Source organism: Gopherus evgoodei, unplaced genomic scaffold, assembly GCF_007399415.2.
Source record: "Gopherus evgoodei ecotype Sinaloan lineage unplaced genomic scaffold, rGopEvg1_v1.p scaffold_253_arrow_ctg1, whole genome shotgun sequence".
NCBI classification, from domain to species: Eukaryota; Metazoa; Chordata; order Testudines; family Testudinidae; genus Gopherus; species Gopherus evgoodei.
In genome coordinates, this window is record NW_022059916.1 from 26683 (window position 1) to 32963 (window position 6281).

Here is a 6281-nt window from a genome sequence, read left to right on the forward strand (position 1 = left end):
AAAGCAATGGAGGCTGGGATTTTCAAAGAAGCCTAAGGGAGTTAAGCACCCAACATGCATTAAAATGCAATTTTCACTCAGTCAGAGGGAGTTTTACAGGGAGTAAGGCCTGAGTAAAAGGTGAGATCAAACCTAAGGATTTGAGTATTATAAAAAAGTACATTGGATAGAAATCTTGCTCATGCAAGCTTGTCAGTTAAGGAAGAAACCAATATCTATTGTCTAGCACAGTTGATCTCAAACAGTGATACACTGTTCTCCAAAGGTCTGTGGGCCATATTTTTAAAGGTCTTTTGGTGACTGAAGACACAGCTAAGTGCCTAGGAGTACCTAGCTCCCATTGACTTCAAAGGGAGTTATGTACCTGGATGCTTTTGAAAATCCAAGTAGGCATCTAACTTTGGAAATCTGGTGATATGGTAATCTTCCTTCTGGCCTGGAGAGAGGAATACTTTCAAAACCAAGAACTGGAGAGACTGAAGTATTGGAAGAAGCAGTACAGAACTGGAAGAAGTTGGAAGACCACTGGCTCAGAAGGAGGAAGGCCTGATTATATTTGAGAAAACTTTACAGAGCGCAAAGCAAAGAACTTAAGGAGAATAATTAAAGTCTGAGTCTGTGGGAGACAAGTTGGATGTGATCTTACATTTTCAATGGAGATTAACTCCAAAATCCCGTTGACAGTCAACTAACTCCCTTGGGCTCCTTGAAAAATCTCAGCCTGCATACATATAGGTAAGTGGTTAGATATCAAGAGGATGAGTGGATTGGTAGGCTGGCCTACCAGGAGGGTATAAAATGGTGTAAGTTAAAGTAGGCTGCTACCTAATTTATTGTTCACCTTTTATGGCTTGTAGGATCTATGCTATGTCCCAACTTTTGAACAGTCCCTTGGAGAAACCCTTTCAGTGTGTCAGACCCCCACAGGGTCCCACTTTTCTTTATATCCTTGTGGCTTTCACACCCTGAGCTCTGCACAGTGAGTCCTTGTGTTGGTATAGAGAAGCACACCCTGCAGTCCATCCTGGTCCAGCCAGGGTGCCACCCAGCCAAGCTACCATGGAATCCATTGTTGTCTCTCTCCCTCTGTTAGTCCTAGGTGAGGGCTACTGATCTGCCCTTAAACCATCCACCTGACAACTCTTGGCCCCTCCTCCTCCTCCTCCTCCTGCAGGCCCATGCTGAGTTCACATATTCCACCTGCTGGAGTTGTCAATGGGCAGGTGTCAGTTGTTCAATCCCTGAGGGTCCCATTGTCTTCCTGGATCCTCTGTTGAAATGAGTCAGTTCCAGATGGCCCTTAATGACCCATTCCTACCCCACCAAACGGTGACGTCACACACACCCACACACCATGTCTCTTGCTCAGCCCCTAGACACTTTTAACATTTTGCATCCACTGGGTAGCAATCCCTAGTCACATAAATCACTGTCTTGCATGTCATTCATTACATTATTACAGAAAATTTCCACTTCATCACACACTCTCTGACTGGGACCTATAGAATACACCCAAATCACTCTACACAACCTTTCCAGGTTATATATTAATTATATTGGTCACTTGAGAAATCCTAGTTCTCTCTTTAGGGTTGATAGGTTCTTGTTCCAAAACCTGTATTATTAAAATTACTGTATGGTTGGGAACACTGATGTGCACAGGTGCAACAGTCACACTATGGGAACTCTTCTACATTTACAAATAGTTCATTATTACATTTAGCAAAGTCACAAACACTTTAATTTAGTAAGGTAGGTAGAGAGACTACAGAACGTACATCTGCACATCCATATACTCACACCATCACTTGCAGAACAACCTGAAATATTAGCCTTTATCTTCATCCTCATCACCACTGACCATCATTCTGGTCCCTCCCAAGGGATAGATCTCTCTCTCCTGCCATCCACAGACTGGCATGCAACTTCTATAACTTGTTATGCCAGAGGTTCTGAAACTGAGTGTCGTGACTCCCCAACTCCACCTGAGGATGTCATGTGGTTATTACCTATGTCACAAGCTGACAGCCTCCACCCTCAAAAGGCACTCCACCTCCAAGATACGAGTGTTAAATATTTTTTACAAATTGTTTTTAATTTATAAGGGGAGGTCACACTCAGAGGTGACCAATACAAAAGTTTGAGAACCACTGTGTTACACTGACACAATTATATCTAATACATATTCAGTAGGATTCCCCCCACTTTGACTTATTTGTATTTCTTTATCTTGCTAATATTGAGGTGTCTTTCTCCTATACGTTAATATATTAATACATGTAACAACCATTACAGCTCATCACCAAACCCATCACTCCTTGCTTAAGCAGATTAGCAGTTAATAATAGTAACTGGATATACCTATCTCCTAGAACTGGAAGGGATCTCAGAAGGTCATCAAGTCCCGCCCACTGCCTTCACTAGCAAGGCCAAGTACTGATTTTTGCTACTAGATCCCTAGGGGGCCATCTCAAGGATTGAGCTCACAACCCTAGATTTAGGGGTGGAGAAGAGGCTAATGCTCAAACCACTGAACTATCCCTCCATGGCAACACTTACTGGACCATTCTAACTCCTGCCATTGAGCAAGCTCTTCCTAGTTCCCAAAACCTAAAGGTAATGGTTGATCTGTGCCAAGGGTTACAGCCTACTTGACCACACTTCTGCTAACTAATGCTTCAGCTAATATCTTACAGGATACAGGCCTGTACATTTCTTGCATTATAGCTGAACATAATGAAAATAGCTAAATATTAGGAAGGTAAGGCACTGAATATACTAAAGGCAAGCTAGCCCTATGAGCTACACCACTCCCCAGTTCCATGGGATATTTGGAAGACTATCAATTTCAGGAACTCAAAAAGGGCAATCAGGGTCAAGGGGCAAACCTGAGGCTCGGGGTAGCCAAGGAGTTCATAGGCAGTTCCAGGCCAGAGTCAATACTGTGTATCAGACTCCAAGTCATGTTTCAGGGTCTAAATCAGGAGGCAAAGTCCAAAACAAGCCACAGTCAAGCCAGGAGTTCAAGAACATAGAGCCAGAACAGTCAGAGCAACTACAGAAGATCCATACTGTTGCCTGGAGCAGCCCTTGGGTTTATATAGGGCAGGGAGCCAGTCAGGAGCCATGGGGCTGCTGCCTATCAAACCCTTGATGTGGAACTTCCTATGGTCTGTCTCCACCACAGTCATGGGAACTTGCATGCAGGCTGGTTACACCTACTGCTGTATAGCATTTTGGAGTGGTTAAGTGACTAATACCTCTGCAGACCTGGGTTCTTGGACCCATGGGGTCTTATCTTCAAATAAATAGAAATAAGAGTCTTTGTCTGGTTTAGGGTTTTAAAGTCATTGGGAGAATTAAAAGGATTTGAGCACCTCTCTTACAATGCTTTAAAATCCCAACAATCTCTAACAACCAGAGTAAATCTTCATTGCTTATGTAGGCTGAACTGAGTGTTTCAGTGCAATTGGCTTCTTAGGTTTTCTGAAAACAAAAAACCAAACAATAACCCCCCACACGTATACAATAAGAGTCTATGGATGTGACCTATTACTCTGCAATGGCCCCATTTGGGATCTCAGGACTGCAAAACCTAGATAGGCAGGTAGGGCCAAAGTGGGAGTAAGGGCTTTTCTGGGGTGTGGGGGTCAGAGTGGGGGTGAAAGGTGTGGCTGCGGGGCCATTTTTCACTTGCTTCTAACCAACAGGGTGGAAGTGGTTGCAAATCTGAAGGTGGAAGGCAATTTTGGGAGAAAGTGCTTGTAAAATGATTGATAGATTTCATGACTGTAAGGAAAAGAAGGAGTTCAGCAATTTCATATCTGAGTTTCTTCAGGACTCTAGGATGAATACCATCTGGTCCTCATGACTAATTACTATTTAATTTATCAATTTCTTCCAAAACCTCCTCTATCAGTATGGGACAGTTCCTCTAATTTATCATCTAAGCTGAAGGGATCTCCCTCCCATCCTCTGAAGTGAAGACTAATGCAAAGAATTCATTTAGCTTCTCCACAACAGCAATGTCTTTCCTGAGTGCTCCTTTAGCATCTTGATCATCCAATGGCCTCACTGATCTGATTGTTTGTCTGGCTTCCTGCTTCCAATGTACTTAAAAAAGTGCACTTAGTTTTTGTGTCCTTAGCTAATTTTCAATCAGTTAGTCCCTGACTATGTGAGCAAGAACAGTGTAGGCAAACTTCTGAGAGAGAGAAAACTTAGTAACACCTCAGAGCCTTGGCTCATCCCATCCAAGATCCTATCTCCAACCGTGGCCATCCCTGATGCTTCAGAGGAAGAAGAAAAAAAAAACCCAACCTCTCAGAATACATTGGTGGGAGAAGGAAGGATTCCTTCATGAACCGTGGTGTCCGGCTGAAACCCTGAAGCATGTCCTTTAGAAACATAAGACATAAACCAGAAGTAAGCACCAGGGTTGCTGAGCCCTGCCCCCCACACCGTCACACCATCATAATTTTATCCAACACTTTCTTAAAACTAATTAATTTATGTATCCCTACAGCTCCTATTAGAAGTTTGTTCCAGAACCTCACCCTTCTGAGGGTGAGAAACTTTTCTCTAATTTCCAGCCTGAATTTGTTCATGGCCAGTTATATCCATTTGATTTTGTGGAAACAAGAAGACAGAATTAGGAAGAGGAGCTCCAGCAAGACTTTTATCCCAGTGGTTATGGTACTTATCTCAAATGTGGGAGACCCCCGCTTCAAGTGTCTGATGAGGAGAAATGATTGAAACAGAGATCTGTCCCCTCCCAGGTGCATGCTTTGGCCACTGCGTTATGGGATATCTCTCAATTTCTCTTGTTCAAGACCCTTTGTGGGTCTAACTCCAGCACCCATTGGTTCCAATGGAGATATGCTGATTTACACATGATAAGGATCTGGACAATTGACTTCAATGGAAATGCACTGGATCTGTGGAGGATTTTGACCAAAATGTCATTCAATTATCTGAGCTGAGAATGTCTCATACACTAGTTACCCACAAATCTATGTTTTCTGACTTTCAAAAAAAGAGAAAATCAACACTAACTGAGAGAGCCTGAATTTCTCCAATATATTCCTTAGAGTCGTTTTCACCTCCTTGTTTTTCAGGCTGTAGATGATGGGGTTTAACATGGGGGTCAAGATGCTGTACTGGATGGAGAATATTTCATCCAGAACCACGGAGGAGACTGAGCTGGGTTTTGTGTACTGGAGAAAACTTGTCACATACAACAAGCCAACCACAATAAGGTGAGAGCTGCAGGTAGAGAAGGATGGTGGAGATGATGTGAATGTGGGAGATCAGGGTAAGGAGGAAGGAGCTCAACCCAAATATCACAGCAGAAGTAAGAAGCACCACTTGATTGGTGAGGGTGTCAGTGCAGGACAGTTGTAACAGAGGCGGGAGCTCACAGCTGAAATGGTTGATTTGATTGGGCCACAGAAATGCAACTTGAGGGCAAAAACTGTGTTAAGAAGGGCATAGAAGAAGCCCATGGTCCATGCACCACTTACCAGCTGAACACAGATTCCTTTGCTCATTGTCTGCACGTAATGTAATGGATCACAGATGGCAGCATAGCAGTCATAAGCCATGTCTGAGAGAATGAAAATTTCTGCACCAGCTGAGAGGAAAAAGAAGAACATCTGGGCAATGCAGCCATTGACAGAAATAGTTTTGTGCTCTGCTAGGAAGTTCATCAGCATTTTAGGCACCGTGACTGAGGATTAGCAGATATCAACAAAGGATAAATGGAAGAGAAAGATGTACATAGGGGTGTGAAGGTGAGAATCAGCTCTTATCACCACCATGATCACTATATTACCACCCAGAGTGATTACGTAAATATCTAAAAAAAGGAGAAAGAGGAAAATCTGCATCTGTGGGTCACTGGAAAGTCCCAGGAGGATAAATTCGGTCACTGTGGTTTGATTTTTCATTGTCAGTTATTCAGGAAATCTGTGACCTGGAAGACGAGAAAGAAAATGAAATTAACACCTATCATACAAATAAATTAAAATAGTATGTGGAGATCATCTGTTCCATAGGCTGAATGTAAAGAGAGTCCTATTCCATTCTGTAAAATGTGTGTTTTAACTATACTAAATTTAGAGAGAGAGAGAGAGAGAGAAAGAGATATGGTATTTGTGTGTTTGAAATAGACAAATTAGGCTGGATACACAAAAAGACTTGGGCACCGAGCCACCACTTTACATGCCTAAGTCCCAGAATAAGGTCCTACAGGTATTCACAAATACCCTGCTCGGCTCTGA

At 42.8% G+C, this 6281-nt stretch overlaps 1 pseudogene; it reads right to left on the reverse strand.

The window, feature by feature from the left end:
- Positions 1-2836: 2836 nt before the first annotated feature.
- On the reverse strand, positions 2837-5951 carry LOC115640223 (annotated as a pseudogene).
- Between the last annotated feature and the right edge of the window lie 330 nt (positions 5952-6281).